The sequence below is a fragment of the Oryctolagus cuniculus genome, chromosome 2 (genome assembly GCF_964237555.1).
Source record: "Oryctolagus cuniculus chromosome 2, mOryCun1.1, whole genome shotgun sequence".
NCBI lineage: Eukaryota > Metazoa > Chordata > Mammalia > Lagomorpha > Leporidae > Oryctolagus > Oryctolagus cuniculus.
In genome coordinates this window covers 124033063-124054062 of record NC_091433.1, presented here as the reverse complement: position 1 = coordinate 124054062, position 21000 = coordinate 124033063, and positions in this window count along the sequence as shown.

The window sequence follows — 21000 nt, the reverse complement described above, 5'->3', positions numbered from 1 at the left end:
TTGTTATATCATCATTGGTAGACATTAACTTATTAAAATAGTTTACAATGTAAGGTTATTCTTAACTCCAGATATGTCTTATTAAAGAGGGTATTCAATCTGATCATTCCCAATACAGAGCACAAAAAGATGAAAGGTAGAATGCTGGGCAGTGTGTTCAGCCTGGTGTGCTCTTGCAGAGGGTGCTCTGAACTCTGACCTTGAGAAATGACACCAAAGCAAAAAAATGCACTGCACAAAGTTAAACAGACACAGTTGTTTGTTGTTGTTGTTGTTGTTGTTGTTGTTGTTTTTGTTTTTGACAGGCAGAGTTAGACAGTGAGAGAGAGAGACAGAGAGAAAGGTCTTCCTTTGCCGTTGGTTCACCCCCCAAATCGCCGCTGTGGCAGGCGCGCTGCACTGATCTGAAGCCAGGAGCCAGGTGCTTCCTCCTGGTCTCCCATGCAGGTGCAGGGCACAAGCACTTGGGCCATCCTCCACTGCCTTCCCAGGCCACAGCAGAGAGCTGGACTGAAAGAGGAGCAGCTGGGACAGAATCTGGCACTGCAACCAGGACTAGAACCCCGTGTACCGCCGCCGCAGGCAGAGGATTAGCCAAGTGAGCCGTGGCGCCAGCCCACAGACAAGGTCTTTAATCAAGACTGTCGCAACAGGTGAGAGTAACAAGAACTGAAGAGCATGTTCAATTCCACTGAAATAAAAGGCTAAAGAGATTTTAGGAGCTGGTATAAAGATACAATTAGTCACCTGTGTCTGTTAGCTGTTTCTGTGTCGCCTGTGTTTGTTACCCAAAGGAAAAATAAACCTTCTCTTATCTTCATGACATGAGATAGCTTCACTTCTTTATACCTTGGAGCAATGTAAGCACTGAAGTTAGATTCCTCCCCTCTCACAGTTACTGGTAGAGGGGGGTGTTAAGTTCCTTGAATATTACATTTAAAAGATGGTTTTCAAATTATTTTATTACATGTTTGTTTATTTGTATTGACTTGAAAGTTAGAGTGACACAGAGATAGACAGGGACACAGAGAAAGATGTTTTATCCAATGGTTCCAATGGTTTTCAAACGTGTATAAGAACTGAGTCTGGTCCCAATCAAAGCAAGGATACAGGAACTCCATCCTTATCTCTAGGTGGGTGCCAGGGACCCAAGCATTTGACCCATCAATCCCTGCCCCTCAAGGTACACATTAGCAGGAAGCTGGATCAGAAGCCGAGGTGGGACTCAAACCCAGGCACACTGATAGAGGATGTGGGTATCACAACAAGCAGCTCAAATAGGCGTATCATGGGGCTGGAGCTGTGGTGCAGCGGGTTAATGCCCTGGCCTAAAGCACTGGCATCCCATATGGATGCCATTTTGAGACCTGGCTGCTCCTCTTCTGATCCAGCTCTCTACTATGGCCTAGGATAGCAGTATAAGATGGCCCAAGTCCTTGGGCCCCTGCATCCACGTAGGAGACCCAGAGGAAGCTCCTGGCTCCTAGCTTCAGATCAGCACAGCTCTGGCCGTTGCGGGCAATTGGGGAGTGAACCATCAGATGGAAGACCTCTCTCTCTCTCTCTGCTTCTCCTCTCTCTGTGTAACTCTGACTTTCAAATAAATAAATAAACCTTTTTTTTTTTTAAAAAAAAATAGCTATATCGCAAGGCTTCCAAATTCTTTAGAGACACGTATCTGAGTTTTAAAACTGACAAAGGACTTTTAAGATTAACATCTTTAAGGGCATATAAATTATTTAGTTTTCTAAAGTAAAGTAAACTAAATGATACAAGAACATGATGGTCTTTTGGGAATAGCCTCAGAAAGAAGCTGTGTAGGGGGTGGACATTATGGTGCAGTGGGTTAAGCAGCTGTCTACAGTGCCAGCATCCCATATGGATGCTGGTTCAAGTCCCAGCTGCTCCACTTCTGATCCAGCTCCCCAAAAATAAGTCTGGGAATGCAGCAGAAGATGGTCAGAGTGCTTGGGCTCCCACACCCATGCCAAAGACCCAGATGAAGCTCCTGCTCCTGGCTTAGGCCTGGCCCAGCCCTGGCCGTTGCAGCCACCTTGGGTGTGAACAAGTGGATGGAAGATTTCTCTTTCTGTTTCTCTCTCTCTCTCTCTCTCTCTGTAATTCTGACTTTCAAATAACTAAATAAATAAAAAAAAGCCTTTGTAAATTTGTAAATTTTAGCCAAAAAGAAGGGAACAGTAAATACTTCTGTTGTTTGTTTGTTTGTTTGTTTGTTTTTTTTTTTTGGACAGGCAGAGTTAGACAGTGAGAGAGAGAGACTGAGAGAAAGGTCTTCCTTCCATTAGTTCACCCCTCAAATGGCCGCTACGGCCGGCGCGCTGCTCCAATCTGAAGCCAGAAGCCAAGTGCTTCTTCCCGATCTCCCATGCGGGTGCAGGGCCCAAGGACTTGGACCATCCTCCACTGCCTTCCTGGGCCACAGCAGAGAGCTGGCCTGGAAGAGGAGCAACTGGGACAGAACCTGTGCCCCAACCAGGACTAGAAGCCGGGGTGCCAGCATTGCAGGCGGAGGATTAGCCTAGTGAGCCACAGCGCCGGCCCATTAAAGACTTCTTGACCAATGGATTAATAATTATCAGTTAAAAGCTGCTAATTGGTCTCTGGCACCACTGGTCCTCTGCACCACAGACTTTTCCTGCCCCATGTTCTCCACCTTCCTTCCTGCCTGTCTTGAAAGGAGCAGCTGTACTCCTACCCCACCCCGAGGAGTTCTATGGATGTGAAAAGGAAATCCTTTCTTTGCACTTTATTAAGCTAGAAGGATTCATTTACAATTTAACTGAACTATCAGAAGCTGCAACTAGAGGAGGATCCAAGATGGCTGAACAGAGAAGCCACACTAACTTAAGCTGCTTTGGGATATGAAAAGAACAAAGGAAAGATTACATTTTCAGGGGTCTGACCTACAGAAATTTTCAGTGAAGTGAAAAAAAAAAGAAAAAAGAAAACCTCTGAGGACCTCTTGGGACAAGAAGAAAGAAGACAGACACCGCTGCATCCATCCACGTGGTGCAGCCATTTGTCAGCTGTGAGGTGCCAACTTAACACTCTAAGGTAGAAAAAAATCACTGTGCAAACCATTGCTCATAGTTTTAGCTGAGAGGGAATTCCACAGTCACCCACTGACTTTTACTTCAGCCTGGAGAGCTGACTGGAGTCTAAGCATCTGCCAGGATTGCAGTAGGGAAGCAACTTGCTTCCTTGCCCTCTCCCAATCCCCCAGTGCCATACTCAGCAGCATAACACAACACAGCATGGCTTCTCTTCTACCAGCATCAAAGTCAGTCTGGGCAATGTGTTGGGCAAAGGACAGATCCCCTGCATCCTGAAATTGTGGGAGTTGTTAACCTTAGTCCCAGAGCTACATTCACACACTCTATGTGAGCAAGGGGGATTCACCTTAGCTTCTGGGGGCTAACACCAGAAGCAGCCCACAAAAAAATACCATACTCATCCTGGAATATCTGGGTAATGATCCCACTGTACCCTGCAGTACCAGAAATGTAACAATTCATTCTAAATTTCTCACTGCCACTGGAATCCACCTGGTGAACCTTGGGAAGAACTTACCTGAATTCCAGCTCTCTGTATTTAAGCCTCCAGAGTCAAATCTCCTGTCTATCTTGTAGTCACCCTGTAGGACTGGAACAGGATCTAGTTCTTATCCTCAATCCTAGGACTAGGGCTGTTGGTATTGTAAGCCACAGCACCAGTTGGACTCTCCTATCAGAACCTGAGGAAGGGTTCATCAATATCACACAGTCCTAGAGCCACTGCAATTGGTACCACAAGCCTTGGCATCATTCAGGCTTGCCAGTAAGTCAAGGGGGCAGCCACGCCTGTTCCCCTTAGCACCAAGAACAAGGCCCTGGTTAGCACATCCACCAGGGAGACTGACACTCTATCCTTTGTGGACCAAAGATGCACATCCAAGGAAACCTTTGTTCATCTCAAAACCACACTCTATCCCTATGAACTTCAGCACAATAGTCCATTGTGTCTCTTAAAGACACTGCAGATATTGAGTGAGACAAAGCAAATCACTCTGAGACTACACTCCTGGGCTCACCTAGAACCAAAATAAAAGCAATAAGCCAAGTGACACCCTGCACTTCAGCTAAACCATTGACTCTTTCACAATAAAACATATCACATAAAGAAGAAGGGATTAATAAACTAGATGGGTAGATGTCAATGTAGAGACATAGGAGACACAAAGAAGCAAGGTAGCCTGATGCCTCCAAAAGAACACAATATTCCTCCAGAATTAGGTACAGAACTGAAGGAAATCTGTGAAATGACAGATAAAGAATTCAAAATAATGATTGTAAGCATACTCAATGAGATGCAAGAGAACACGGATTAAAGAAATAGGAAAATGAATTTATGACATGAATGAAAGTATTGCTAATGTCACCCAAAATATAAGATACCGTTAAATAATCAAAGATTCATATTCTTGTCATTTTTGAAGGATAAGAATACAAAAAAAGCATTGAAAATCTGCTAAATGAAATAACTGAAAATTATTTCCCAGGTATTGAAAGAGACATGGTCATCCAGATACAAAAAGTTGCCTGTTGAAATCCCTGCTTAGTATATACTAAGTTGATCTTCAGTATATGAAGGTAATTGAAAATGAAACGTGATGAAGGGCGGGATGGGAGAGGGAGTGGGTGAAGGGAGGGCCACGGGAGGGAGGGAGGTTGGGGGGGGAAGCCACAAAAATACAAAAGTTGCATTTTGTATTCTACTTAAAACTATTGGTTGAACTCTGTAATTAATACACAATTACTCTTAGGTGTTTAATTAATGCTATAACTACTACTCAAATAGTATTTTACACTTTGTGTTTCTGTGTGGGAGCAAAATGTGGAATTTTTTTTTTTTTTTTTTGACAGGCAGAGTGGACAGTGAGAGAGAGAGACAGAGAGAAAGGTCTTCCTTTGCCGTTGGTTCACCCTCCAATGGCCGCCGCGGCCGGCGCGCTGCGGCCGGCGCACCGCGCTGATCCGATGGCAGGAGCCAGGAGCCAGGTGCTTTTCCTGGTATCCCATGGGGTGCAGGGCCCAAGCACCTGGGCCATCCTCCACTGCACTCCCTGGCCACAGCAGAGAGCTGGCCTGGAAGAGGGGCAACCGGGACTAGAAGCTGGTGTGCCGTCGCCGCTAGGCGGAGGATTAGCCTAGTGAGCTGCGGCGCCGGCCAGAAATCTTTGCTTAATATATGCTAAATTGATCTTCTGTATATGAAGATAATTGAAAATTAATCATGATGTGAAGGGGAAGGGGAGAGGGAGTGGGATAGGGGAGTGTTGTGGGCGGAAGGGAAGTTACGGGGGGTGGGGGGGAGGAAGCTATTGTAATCCATAAGCTGTACTTTGGAAATTTATGCTCATTAAAAAAAAAAAAAAAAAAAAAAAAAAAAAAAAAAAAAAAAAGACTTAGACCAGGCTAAAAAAAACAAAAAAGAAAATCTGCTAAATGAAATAACTGAAAATTATTTCCCAGGTATTGAAAGAGACATGGACATCCACATACAAAAAGTTCAAAGAACCCCAAGCAGACTCAACCAGAAATGGTCTTTTGCAAGACAAATTGTTAAAAGTTAAAGACCAGGAGAGCATCCTAAAGGCAGTAAGAAAAAAGTATCAAGTTACATTTAAAAGAAAACCAGTTAGATTAACATCAGACTTCTCAGCAGAAACTCTACAGGCCATAGAGAGTGGGATGATCAGAGCAGAAATAAATAAAATTGATCCTAAAAAAAGATCAACAAAATAAAAAGTTGGTTTTTAAACAAAATAGATAAACCTCTAGCCAGACAAATAAAGAAAAAAAAAAGAGGGAAAAAAACTCAAATAAATAAAATTAGAGATGAAAAAGGAGACATTACAACTGACACCACTGAAATACAAAGGATCATAAGAAACTATTATGAAGAACTACATGCTAATAAACTGGAAATCTCAAGGAAATGGACAAGTTCTTGGTTTCATATAACCTACATGATAAAATTGAGAAGATATAGACAGGGGCTGGTGCTGTGGAATAGTGGGTAATGCCACTGCCTGTGGTGATGGCATCCCATATGCACATCAGTTAGAATTCCAACTACTCAACTTCCCATCTGGCCTCCTGCTAATGCACCTGGGAAAGCAACAGAAGAAGACCTGTAAGAAACTTCTGGCTCCTGGCTTCAAAACAGCCCATCTCTGGCCATTGCAGCCATTTGGGGAGTGAACCAGTGTATGGAAGATCTTTCTCTCTCTCTGTCCCTCTCTCTCTCTCTCTCTCTCTCTCTCTCTCTCTGTAACTCTGCCTTTCAAATAAATAAAATAAATCTTTAAAAAAATAAAAGAAATATGGTGATCTAAACAGACCCATGATAAGCAATGAGATTGGAGCAGTAACCAAAGTAATCAAAAGTCTTCCTTCAAGGAAATGTCTGGGATTCTGGATTACTACTGAATTCTACAATACATTCAAAGAGGAAGTAACTCAAATACTCTTCAAACTATTCCAAAATATTGAACAGGATAGAGCTCTGCAACACTCTTTTCATGAGGCCAGCAATTCACTGATAACAAAACCAAAGAAATAACATAAAAAGAAAACTACAGACTATATCCTTAATGAACATACAAAGATTCCCAACAAAATACGAGCAAATCAAATCCAAAACCACATCAAAAAGATCACAAATCACAATCAGGTGGAATTTAACCCAGAAATTCGAAGATGGTTCATCATATGCAAATCAGCAAATGGCATGAATCACATCAATAGAATGAAGAACAAAACCATATGGTTATCTGAATACATTCATAGAAAGCATTTGATAAGATTCAACACCACTTCATGATAATAACCCTCCATAAATTAGGTATAGAATGAACATTCCTCAAAATTATAAAGGCTATGTATCACAAAACCAACAGCCAATATCATACTGAATTGGAAAAAACTGAAAACATTTCTGCTCAGATCTGGAACAATACAAGGATGTCCACTTTCACTACTCTTATTCAAAAAGTACTATAATTGCAAGAGCAATTAGGGAGAATAAACAAATGAAGGGCACCAAAATTGGAAAAAGGTAAGTCAAATTATCCATGCTTGCAGATGAGATGATGTGGTACATGGAAAAACCTAAACACTCCACCAAAAATATGTTAGAATCAATAAAACAATTCAGTAAAGCTGCAGGTTACAAAAGGAACATATAGAAAAAGAAGCTTTTTTATGTTAATGATGAACTCACAGAAAGAATAACCAAAGAAACCCCATACGTAATAGCCACAAAAAAATCAAATATTTAGGAATAAGTTTAACCAAAGAAGTGAAAGACCCCTATAATGCAAATGCACATTATGAAACACTGATGAGAGAAATTATTAAGGACACAAAAAATGGAAAAGTATTCCTTGCTAATGGATCAGAAGAATCAATGCCATCAAAATATCTATAGTACCTAAAACAATTTACAGATTCAATGCAATCTCTATCAAAACACCAATGGCATTCTTTTAAGAGTTAGGTGAAACAATCCTAAAATTCATGTGCATCACAAAAGGCTCCAAATAGCCACAGAAATCCTAAGCAAGAAAACTAAGCTGGGGTCATCACAATACCTGATTTCAAAGCATATGACAAAGCTATAATAATTAACACAGTTTATACAGGCATAAAAACATAGATCAAAGGAACAGAATAGAGAGCCCAGAAATTGATCCACATACATACAGTCAAATAATTTTTTTTTTATTTTATTTTTTTTTATTTTTATTTTTTTGACAGGCAGAGTGGACAGTGAGAGAGAGAGACAGAGAGAGAAAGGTCTTCCTTTGCCGTTGGTTCACCCTCCAATGGCCGCCGCTGCAGCCGGCGCACCGCACTGATCCGATGGCAGGAGCCAGGAGCCAGGTGCTTTTCCTGGTCTCCCATGGGGTGCAGGGCCCAAGCACCTGGGCCATCCTCCACTGCACTCCCTGGCCACAGCAGAGAGCTGGCCTGGAAGAGGGGCAACCGGGACAGAATCCGGCGCCCCAACCGGGACTAGAACCCGGTGTGCCGGCGCCGCAAGGTGGAGGATTAGCCTATTGAGCCACGGCGCCGGCTTACAGTCAAATAATTTTTGACAAAATCCTTGGATCATATGGTAGAATAAGAATAATCTCTTTAACCAATGGTGCTGGCAAAACTGGATGCAGAAGAATGAAATTAGATCCAAACTTATCATCATATACAAAAGTCAACTCAAAATGGATCAAAGGACTAAATTTAAGATGTGAAACTATCAAGTCTCTGGAACACAACACAAGGGAAACACTCCAAGACATTGGTGTAAGGGATTACTCCTTGGACAAGATACCCAAAGCACAGGCAACAAAAACAAAACTAAATAAATGAGACTATAACAAAATCTAAAGCTTTTGCCCAGCAAAGGAAATGATAAATAGAGTGAAGAGACATCCAGACATCCAACAGAATGGGAAAAATACTTGCAAACTACCTATCTGACAAAGGATTAATATCCCAAATATATCAGCAACTTTATATATCTATTTATTGATTGATTTTTATTTTTTCCTCAAAGAAATCTTTTAATTAGGAAATACAAACTTCATGCATTTCAGCAGTACAACTTTAGAAATATACCGATTCTTCCCACTGTACCCACCCTCCCACCCCATCTCCTCTTCTCTCTCCTATTCCCAGTCCCATTCTCCATAAGATCCATTTTCAATTAACTCTACACTGAAGACCAACTCTATACTAAGTAAAGAGTTCAACAATTTGCATGAAAAAAAAAAATGCTCCTCAATAGTCCAGACAAGGGCTATTCAATCATTGCATCATGAAGTTAATTTCATTTCTTTTTTTTTTTTTTTTTTTTTTAGAAAATCAATTAACTTTAAATAAGCACCCGGCCGGCGCCCTGGCTCAATAGGCTAATCCTCTGCCTGCAGCGCTGGCACCCCGGGTTCTAGTCCCAGTCAGGGCGCCAGATTCTGTCCCGGTTGCTCCTCTTCCAGTCCAGCTCTCTGCTGTGGCCCGGGAAGGCAGTGGAGGATGGCCCAAGTCCTTGGGCCCTGCACCCACATGGGAGACCAGGAGGAAGCAATTGGCTCCTGGCTTCAGATTGGCACAGCACGCCGGCCGCAGCGACACTTAGGTGGTAAACCAATGAGAAAGGAAGACCTTTCTCTCTGTCTCTCACTGTTTAACTCCGCCTGTGGAAAAAAAAAAAAAAAAAAAAAAAACACCCAAGAATGATACACTTAGACATAATTATAATACAAATCTTTGAGGACAGTGGTCCTGCATGGGAAGTTAGTGCACAGTGACCCTTGCTGTTAATTGAACAATTAACACTCTTATGTATGATGTCAGTGATCACCCGAGGCTCTTGACAAACGCTGCCTATGCTATGGAAGCCTTTCAAATCCACAAACTCCGTCAGTATTCAGTCAAGGTCATAAGCAGAGAAGTTCTCACCTTCTTTCAGAGAAAAGTACCTCCATCTTTGATGACCACTTCTTTCCACTTTCCACTGGGGTCTCACCTACCAACGTCCTTCATGAAGGACATTTTTGCCACAGTGTATTGGCTTTCCATGTCTGAAATGCTCTCTTTTCAGCAACTTTAAAAACTCAACAACAATAAAAAAAATCTAGTTGAAAATGGAAAGGGGGCTGGCACTGTGGCGCAGCAGGTTAATGCCCTGGCCTGAAAGGCTGGCATCCCATATGGGCACCGGTTCGAGACCCAGCTGCTCCACTTTCCATCCAGCGCTCTGCTATAGCCTGGAAAAGTAGTAAAAGATGGCCTAAGTCCTTGGGCCCCTGCACCCGCATGGGAGACCCGGAAGAAGCTCCTGGCTCCTGGCTTCGGATTGGCACAGCTCTGGCTGTTGCGGCCAATTGGGGAGTGAACCATCGGATGGAAGACCTCTCTCTCTCTCTGCTTTTCCTCTCTGTGTAACTCTGATCTTCAAATAAATAAATAAATCTTTTAAAAAATGGGCAAAGGACTTCAATAGACACTTCTCAAAAGAAGAAATGCAAATAGCCAACAAATATATGAAAAAATACTCAACATCACTAGCCATAATAGAAATACAAATTAAACCCACAATTAAATATCACTTCATCCCACTCAGAACGACTAAATTCCAAACTTAAAGAGTAACACATGATGACAAGGATGTGGAGAAAGGGGAGCAGGAATACTGTTGGTGGGAATGTGAATCAGTAAAGCCACTGTGGAAAACAGTATGGAGATTTCTTAAAAACCTAGAACTAGACTTGCCATATGATCCAGCAATCCCACTAGCGGGTATATGCCCAAAAGACTTGAACACAATGTATCAAAGAGATACCTGCACCACCATGTTTATAGCAACACTGTTCACAATAGACAAAATTTGGAATCAAAGTGTCCATCATCAGATGAACGGATAAAGAGAATATAGTATATATACACAAGGAATATTATTCAGCTATAATAAGAATGAAATTCTACCATTTTGTAGCAAAAGGGATGCAACTGGAGTACATCATACTGAGTGAAATAAGCTGGACTCAGAGAACTATCACATGTTTTTCCTTAAATGTGAGAGCTATAATTAAAAAAAAAAAAGTGGGGAAAAAAGAAAAAGAGAAATGTCTGTGTACCACTACTGCTGTAAATATAGTTTCATTTTTGTAAAACTTTGTTTTATACCTTTTGTCAAACCAATGCTTAAGAAAATTATACTACTATAGTTTTAATGATCTGTGATTACTTTAAAATTTACTGTATATAGGTGAAATGGTCATTTTTCCATTCAAGTATCATTTATAGCCATTGTCTATATTCCTACTAGCTTAGGGTCTTTTTGATTTTTACTTGCTAAACTTCTTATTTGGTGAAATATTATGCCTTTTCACTGTAATGTAATTTTAATATATGTTATCTCAAAAACGAAAGGGAAGGGAAGGGGAGGGGAGGGGAGGAAAAGGAAGGGAAGGGAAGGGAAGGGAAGGGAAGGGAAGGGAAGGGAAGGGAAGGGAAGGGAAGGGAGGCTGGGGGAGGAGAGGGGAGGGGAGGGGAGGGAAGGGGAGAGGAGGGGAAGGGAAGGGAAGGGAAGGGAAGGGAGTAGCTTAGAGGGTATAAGGGAAAGGGAGAGGGAAGGAGGAAGGAAAGGAGGTATCATTATGTACTTAGAATTGTATCTACAAATCACATTGAATTTTTTAAAACTAATTATAAATTTAAAATATGAAAAGCTGCTAATCAGAAGCTAAATCATAATCAAGTATACCTTTGCCTCACCACTGTATAATGAAAGGATACTGTGGTAGGTACTTTTTAAGATTGCAAAACTATTTTAAACCTACTTAAAATATTTTTTTGAAGTGTTATTTATGGTGTTAGTAAAAATGAAAGTAATTGCCCTTCAGGAGAAGAATAAGATAAATAAACTGTGATGCACCCATACTGTGGCGCATTAAGTAGCTATTAAAATCAATGTAATATATTGACTACAATCACTACAAGGACTATTATCTATTATTCTGTAGGGGATCTCCAAGATATATTGCTTCTTTGGCTCAGGCCAAAATCCCTAAAGTCATTATTGACTTTTCTGTTGCACATCATTCTCAACCCTTTAGCAAAGCCTTTTGGCTCCTACTTCAAAATATGTCTGCAACCTGATTATTATTTTTCATCATCTCTGCTGCCACCATTCATCTGGCATAGACATCATCTCTAGTCTGGACCACTATAAGGCCCTCGTTATTGGTCTCCCTGCTTCTACAATGCTCCCTCTACCAAATAAATGCTTACGCTGCAGTCGAAGTCACCTTTTAAAGCATTGAGTCAGATTAGTAAATCAGGTTATGTTACTTCTTTATTTTAATAATCTGGCCAACTCTTTCTGCCTTTATCTCTCCTGCTCTGTCACTCAGATCCTACCACAATGGCCTCATTACTAGTTGTTAAGCATTTTTTTTTTTTTTTGGTCACTCTAGTTTTTGTGCAAGTTGCTTTCTATGTTTGAATTGCTATTATCCCAGAAACCTACCACATCTAACTCTGTATCCCCTTGATGTCTGCTAAAATCTCTTCTCATTAAGGTGAATTTCTACAACCATGGTTTAAAGCATAACCTTCTCACTCTCCTGATGCATGCTGCACTGCCCACCCATCTCCTGAAGAGCTTTTATCACCTCCTAGCAAATTTATTATTTGGTTATTTGTATGCTTGGGGTTTAGTATCTTCCTCTCCTCATTAGAATGAAATTTTTACAAGAATATGAATCTGTGTTTTGTTTATTTATTGTACAGCATAGAACTAACAGCCCGGTACAGATTGTACCCATTAAATATTTGTTGAATACATGAATGAATGTGAGATAAAAATCTTTGTCAGAATAATGTGAAAAACTCATGTGAAATATCAAACTGTATCTCAATGTCCTACTTATTCCTGAGTATGCTTTTAAGTCTTGAAAATACAGCAGTTGTTGAAACTTCACACTAAGCAAATCTTTAAAATCTTTTATTAACAAACTTATTTAAATTAACATATTTATATTGTGTTAAAATTATATTATATTAAAATTTAGGCATGTTAAGTCCACAAATATGACTAATCAGATTGCAATTTCTTTTTTTTTCAATATTTCTTTCTTTATCTGAAAAGTTTAAACTGAAGCAATAAATGAAGAATAATGAGTCTTTTGAGAAATGATGTAACTCTGTTCACAACAACAGAAATCATAGGCTTTTCATATTAAATTGCATTCATTTTTACAAAATTAAGACTACACAAGTCCTTTGGAACTTTGATTTCCTGTTCTTTTCTTACAAACTTCCTGCTCCCTCTTTTATTCCCACTCTTATTTTTTACTGAGATCTATTTTCAATTGACTTCATACACATATGAATAACTCTATGTTAAACAAGGAGTTCAACAATTAGTAGGAAGAAGAAAAAAAAAAAAAACAATTGTTCCTCAACAGTCAAGACAAGAGCTGTTTAAATCACTGCTTCATACTTCTGCATGTGGAAAGCCAGTGTTCCCAGCACCATTGGTTAAAGAGACTGTCATTACTCCAGGGATTGTTTTATCTCCATGTTCAAATATAAGTTGGCTGTAGATGCTTGGATTGATTTCTGGTATTTCTATTCTGTTCCATTGGTCTATCCATCTGTTTCTGTACCAGTATCAGGTCATTTTGATCATAACTGCCTTAATGTATGTCTTGAAATCTGATATTGTGATGCGTCCAGCTTCTTTTTGTTGTATAAGATTGCTTTAGCTATAAGAGGTCTCCTATTTTTCCATATGAATTTCAGCATCATTTTTTCTAGATCTGAGAGGAATGTCATGGTATTTTGATTGGTATTGAATTGAAACTAAAAATTGCTTTCGGAAGAAAGGGCATTTTGATAACATTGATTTTCTAATCCATGAACATGGAAGATTTTTCCATTTTTTTTGTATCTTCTACTTCTTTTTTTAATGTTTTATAATTCTCCTTGTAGAGATCTTTGACATCCTTGGCTAAATTTATTCCAAAGTATTTTATTTTTTTTGTAGCTATTGTTAATGGCAATGACCTTAGAAGTTCTTTCTCAGCTGTGGCATTATCTGTATACAAAGGCTGTTGATTTTTGTGTACTGATTTTATATCCTAATACTTTACCAAACTCTTCTATGAGTTCCAAAAGTCTCTTGGTGGAGTCTTTGGGATCAACTATATATAGAATCCTGTCACCTGCAAATAGGGATAGATAGACTTCCTCTTTCCCAATATGTATCACTTTGATTTCTTTTTCTTGCCTACTGGCTCTGGCTAAAAAAAGACAATATTGAATAGCTATGGTGAGAGTGGGCATCCTTGATTGGTTCCGGATCTCAGTGGAAACATTTCCAACTTTTCCCCATTCAATAGGACATTAGCCATGAATTTGCCATAAATTGCCTTGATTGTGTTGAAGAATGTTCCTTTTATACCTAATTTGCTTATAGTTTTCATCATGAAAGAGTGTTCTTTTTATCAAAAGATTTCTCTGCATCTATTGAGGGAATCATATGGTTTTTGTTCTTCAGTTTCTTAATGTGATTTATCACATTGATTTTTGATTGCTGAAACATCCTTGCATATCAGGGATAAATCCTACTTGATCTAGGTGAATGATCTTTCTAATGTGTTGTTAGATTTGACTGCCTAGAATTTTGTTGAGGATTTTTGCATCTCTGTTCATTAGGGAAATTGGTCTATAGATTTTGTTGTGTCTTTTTTGAGTTTAGGAATTAAGGTGATGTTGGAATCAAAGAAAGAATTTGGGAGGATTTTCCCCCTTTCAATTATTTTAAATAATTTGAGAAGAATTGGAGTTAGTTCTTTAAATCTCTGGTAGAATTCAGCAGTGAAGCCAACCAGTCCTGGGCTTTTCTTTGTTGGGAGGGTCTTTTATTACTGATTCAATTTCTATCTTGGTTATGGGTCCCTTTAAGTTTTCTATGTCTACATGGCTCAGTTTAGGTAGGTTGTATGTATCCAGGAATCTATTCATTTCTTCCAGCTTCTTGGCATAAAGCTTTTGTAGTAATTTCTGATGATTCTTTTTATCTCTATAGTGTCTGTTGTTACTTCATCTCTAATTTTATTGATTTGGGTCTTTTCTTCTTTTTTTTTTTTTTGGTTAGTTGGGCCAATGGTGTGTCAATTTTGTTTAATTTTGCAAAAAAAAAAGCTCTTCATTTTGCTACTCTTTTGTATTTTTTGTTTCAATTTTATTGATTTCATCTCTAATTTTAATTATTTCTCTTCTCCCACTAGTTTTAGGTTTGGTTCGCTGTTGCTTTTCTAGATTCTCAAGATACATTAACAGCTAATTTATTTGATGTCTTTCCAATTTCTTGATGTAGGCACCAATTGCTATACATTTTCCTCTTAACACTGCTTTTGCTGTATCCCATAAATTTTAAAATGTTGAATTCTCATCTTCATTTGTTTCCAGAAACTTTTTTGTCTCTCTTTTGGTTTCTCTAATGACTCCCTGTTCATTCAGGAGCATGTTATTCAGTCTCTTTTTGTTTGCCTATCTTCTAGAGATTCCAGAGTTACTGATTTTCAGCTTCATTACATTGTGAACCAAGAAGATGCATGACATGATTTCAAATTTTTTTGAATTTGCTGAGATTTGCTTTATGGGCTAGCATTTGGTCAATCCTAGAGAATGTTCTTTATACTGGTGAGAAGAATGTGTACTCTGCATCTATAGGATGAAAAGTTCTGTAGATATCTGTTAGGTCCATTTGGTCTATAGTGTTGATTAACTCTGCTGTTTCCTTGCTGATTTTCTCTCTGGTTGATCTGTCCATTGCTGAAAGTATGGCTCCTACATCCCTCATTGCTATTGCATTTGAGTCTATGTCTCCCTTTAGATTCCTTAACATTTCTTTTAAATAGCCAGGTGCCCAGTAATTAGGTGCATATATGTTTATAATAGATATATCTTCCTGTTGAATTCATGCTTAATCATTACATAATGTCCTTCTTTGTCTCTTTTAACAATTTTTGTGTTAAAGTCTATTTTTTTCTGATATTAGTATGGCTACACCCAGTTCTTTTTTGGTTTCTGTAAGCATGGGATGTCTTTTTTCCATCCTTTCACTTTCAGTCTGCATGCTTCTTGGTTCATGAGATGTGCTTCTTATAGGCAGCAAATATATGGGTTTTCTTTTTTAATCTATTCAGCCATTCTGTGTCTTTTAACTGAAGAGTTGAGGCCATTTACATTCAAGGTGACTATTGATAAGTAACAGCTTTGTACTTTTATTTTTCCATAAATATTCCTATTTTTTAATTTTTTTTGTACTTTTACTGGGATATTTTCTTCCTTTACCTTCTTTTGTAGTGATGACCATGTTTCTGTGTTTTTGTTTGCAGCACATCCTTAAGCATCTTCTCAGGGGTGGATGGGTGGTGACAAATTCTTTCAGTTTCTATTTGTCATGAAAGGTCTTTATTTCACCTTTTTTCATAAATGAGAGCTTGCAGGGTACAATATTCAGGGATGACAGTTCTTTTAAGACTTGGAATACATCTCACCATTCTCTCCTAGCCTGTAGGGTGTCTGATGAGAAGTTCACTGTGAGTATACTTGGGGAACCTCTGAAAGTAATCTGGCTTTTCTCTCATGCAGATTTTTGAATCTTTTCTTAGGTTTTACTGGGGAGAGTAAGATTACAATGTTTCATGGTGAAGATCTTTTCTGGTCATGTCTATTAGGAATTCTGTATGCTTCCTGTCTTGGATATCTCTTTCTTTCTCCAAACTAGGAAAATTTCTGTTATTATCTCACTAAAATGGTTTTCTAATCCTTTCTCGCTTTCTACACCCTCAGGAACTTATAGAACCCATATGTTGGGTCATTTGATAGTATCCTTTAGATTCCCAAAGCACTTTTTAGTTTTTTAATTTCTTCTATTGTGTTTGGTCTAACTCTATAATTTCCTATGCATTGTCTTCTAAGCTGAATATTCTTTCTTCTGCTTCACCAATTCTGTTGTTAAGGCTTCCACTGCATTTTTTTTATCTGTTCTACTTAATTCTTCATTTCCAAGATTTCATTTTGATTTCTCTTTAACATCTCAATTTTGTGGGAGAAATTTTCTTTCATGTCATGTACGGATTTCATTACTTCATGCATTTGCTTCTGATTACTTCTAATTAATCCTATAATCAATTTTTTGAATTCCATTTTCTGGCATGTCTTCAATCTCATCATCTTCACAATTTAGTATTGAAGTGTTGTGTTCTTTTGGGAGCATGATGTTGTCCTCCTTATTCTTGTTTCTTGAATTGGTGCATTTATTATTGGCATTTATGGAGATTCTTGCTGGTTTCTTCTTTGTTTTTTCACGGTAGCAGTTTTTATCTTTGTACTATGCCTCTGTAGATTAGTGGGATGTCTGCTTTCAGTGAATACCAGAAGCATGTGGTGGGAGTGGCCAGGGAGCTCTGTTCAGTTCTCCAGGGTGAAGGGTGTGTCTCAGATGACACACCCAAGTTTGGCATGATAAATCTCCTCTTTTTTTTTTTTTTTTTTTTTGTTTATTATCAGATAGGTTTGTTCTTGTCCATTGGTGAAGATTCAGCTGAGCTCCCCTCCTCAAAGGAGACCAGTGCCTGGGCACTAGCCCCAGTGGTATATTATTCACCCACTCTGCCACAAGAACCAAACACAAAAAAATCTGTGCAGTCCTCAGTGTAAGCTCAGATTTCCTCACGAGTTAACCAAGGAACCCTGAGCATGTGGAGCCTCCCACAATAACTTCCCAAAGCCATATCCTGAGTTCTCCTACACAGCCTCAGTGTTTTCAGACTGCCAGCACACAAGACTCTCAAGAGTCACAAGCACCCAGCCTACTGTCTGTTCTCCCCACCAAACTCAGGAGTATCTGCTGGCTAGTTGCTGCATGCAGACACAGGCTGGTGTAGCTATTACATATGCCCAAAATGGCACATGCTCTCTATCAGCTTGTTACAGAATGCCATTGCAGGGTGATCGAGGAGAGAGAAAAGTGCCCCCCTCCTTTGTTTTTTCTCCTCTAGTTTGGCAGGTACACTATCCCCCATAAGGCTCCAAGCTCTTACAGCATTTTTTTCACCAGTGGCTTGGGCTGCTACAGTCTTGTCTTACCTCACTCTCCAACACTGGTGTAGAGGCTCTTGGCTTCTCGGTTCCTGAATTGTGTATATCCACGCCCTCCATGCAGGTCCACCATGTCCCTTCATTTTGCATAGAGTTCACTCTGTTGCTTTCTACCTCACTCTTCCCATTTTTTTTAAACTACCTTCTCCTGCCGGCGCTGCAGCTCACTAGGCTAATCCTCTGCCTGCAGCGCTGGCACCCCGGGTTATAGTACCAGTTGGGGCACCAGATTCTGTCCTGGCTGCTCCTCTTCCAGTCCAGCTCTCTGTTGTGGCCTGGGAAGGCAGTGGAGGATGGCCCAAGTGCTTGGACCCTGCAACTGCATGGGAGACCAGGAGGAAGCACCTGGCTCCTGGCTTCAGATTGACACAGGTCCGGCAATGGTAGCCATTTGGGGGGTGAACAAACGGAAGGAAGACCTTTCTCTCTGTCTCTCTCTCTCTCACTAACTCTGCCTGTTGAAAAATAAAAATAAAAAATAAAAAACTATCTTCTAAACTAGAGTAGCAAGCTCCCTCCCTACTCTGCCATCTTAATCCAATTTCTACTATGAAAAAATAATACCCCAAAAAGAACATGTAGAAGTCAAGTTAGCAAATCATAAAAATAAGAGTGGGAATAAGAGAGGGAAGAGATGTGCAATTCGGGACATGCTCAAGCTGACTTACCTCAAACGGTAGAGTTAGAAACATACCAGGGGATTCCAATTCAATCCCATCAAGGTGGCATGGACCAATGCCATCTCACTAGTCCCAGTGATCAATTTCTGTTCACAATTGATCATAATGATAGGACTAAGAACCAAAGGGATCACATAAACAAGAATAGTGTCTGCAAATACTAGCTGATAGAATAAAAAAGGCAGAGAATGGTCCAACATGGGAAGTGAGATACACAGCAGACCCATAGAATGGCAGATGTCCTAAACAGCACTCTGGCCTCAGAATCAGCCCTTAAGGCATGTGGATCTGGCTGAAATGCCCATGAGAGTATTTCAGGCATGGAAAGCCAAGACACTCTGGGGAAAAAAAAAAAAAAAAAAAAAAAAAAACCTAAATGAAAGATCTCCGTGAGTGAGATCCCAGTGGAAAGAACGGGTCATCAAAGAAGGAGGTACCTTTCTCTGAAGGGAGGAGAGAACTTCCACTTTGACCATGGCCTTGTCTAAATATGATCAGAGTCAGTGAACTCAGGGGGCTTCCATAGCCTTGGCAGCTCATGACAAGAGCCTAGGGTGATTACTGATGCCATAAACAAGAGTGTCAATTTGTTAAGTCAACAACAGGAGTCACTGTGCACTTACTCCTCATGTAGGATCTTTGTTCTTGGTGTGCTATACATTGAGATTTAATGCTATAACTAGTACTCAAACAGTATTTTTCACTTTATGTTTCTGTGTGGGAGCAAACTGTTGAAATCTTTACTTACTGTATGCTAAACTGATCTTCTGTATATAAAGAGAATCGAAAATGAATCTTGATGTGAATGGAAGGGGAGAGGGAGTGGGAAAGGGGAGGGTTGTGGGTGGGAGGGACGTTATTGGGGGCAACCCATTGTAATCCATAACCTGTACTTTGGAAATTTATATTCATTAAATAAAAGTTAAAAAAAAGAAAATCATAAAAATAAAAAGTATTTTTGACTCTTAATGTTGACAGACAGAGAGGGGTCCCATCCATTGGTTCATTCCTCAATGCTCACAACAGCCAGGTGCTGGGAACACAATATTGATCTTTCACATGTGTGGGAAGAACCCAACTACTTACACCTTCTTCTGTTCCCTTTCAAGATGTGCACCAGCAGAAAGCTGGAACTCAGAGCAGAGACAAGATTTTTTTAATCTAATAAATGTGAATTTACAAAGTGCAACTTTTTTTTTTTTTTTTTTTTTTACAGGCTGAGTGGACAGTGAGAGAAAGAGACAGAGAGAAAGTTCTTCCTTTGCCGTTGGTTCACCCTCCAATGGCCACCGCGGCCGGCGCACCGCACTGATCCAAAGGCAGGAGCCAGGTACTTCTGGTCTCCCATGGAGTGCAGGGCCCAAGCACTTGGGCCATCCTCCACTGCACTCCCTGGCCATAGCAGAGAGCTGGCCTGGAAGAGGGGCAACCAGGACAGAATCCGGCGCCCTGACCAGGACTAGAACCTGGTTTGCCAGTGCCGCTAAACAGAGGATTAGCCTGTTGAGCTGAGGTGCGGCCCTACAAAGTGCAACTTTTACATTGTTGTGGCTCCCCCACCCCCAACCTCCTTCCCTCCCGCAATGCTCCCATCTCTCACTCCCTCTCCCATCCCACTCTTCATCAAGTTTCATTTTCAATTATCTTTATATACAGAGATCAACTTAGTCTATACTAAGCAAAGATTTCAATAGATTGCACCCACACACCTGCAAAAGATATAGAGTACTGTTCGACTAGTAGTGTTATCATTAACTCTCATAGTAAAACACATTAAGGACAGAGATCTTACATGGGGAGAATGTGCCCAGTGACTCCCGTTGTTGATTCAACAATTGACACTCCTATTTATGACGTCAGTAATCACCCAAGGCTCTTGCCATGAGCTATTGAGGCTACGGAAGCCCCTTGAGTTCACCAACTCTGAACTTGTTTAGTCAAGGCCATATCACAGTGGAGGTTCCTTCCTCCCTTCAGAGAAAGGTGCCTCCTTCTTTGATGGCCCGTTCTTTCTGCTGGGGTCTTGTTCACCGAGATCTTTCATTCAGGTTGTTTTTTGCCACCATGTCATGGCTTTCCATGCCTGTGAGACTCTCATAGGCCTTTTAGCCAGATCCGAATGCCCCAAGGGTTGATTCTGAGGCCAGAGAGCTGTTTAGGGCATTTGCCATTCTATGAGTCTGCTCTGTGTCCTGCTTCCTCCGCAGGGTCATTCTCTCCCTTTTAATTCTATCCTTCATTATTTGCAGACACTGTTCTTATTTGTGAAATCACTTGGACACTTACCCTATGTTTTGGATCAATTATGTACTTAAACTGATCACTTTAACAAGTGAGATGGCATTGGTACATGCCTCCTTGATAAGATTGGATTGGAATCCCCTGGCACATTTCTAGCTCTACCATTGGAGGTAAGTCCGAGTGAGCATGTGCCGACCTGTATAGGAGACAAGATGTTAATCCTGGCACACCTACCTGGTTTGGGGGCATCCCAAGTACTGTCTTCCTAAGCTAAACATTCGCCCCAGTAGAAGTTTCTGTCTCATAAAAAAATCACTTTTGTTCAAAGATAATTGAAC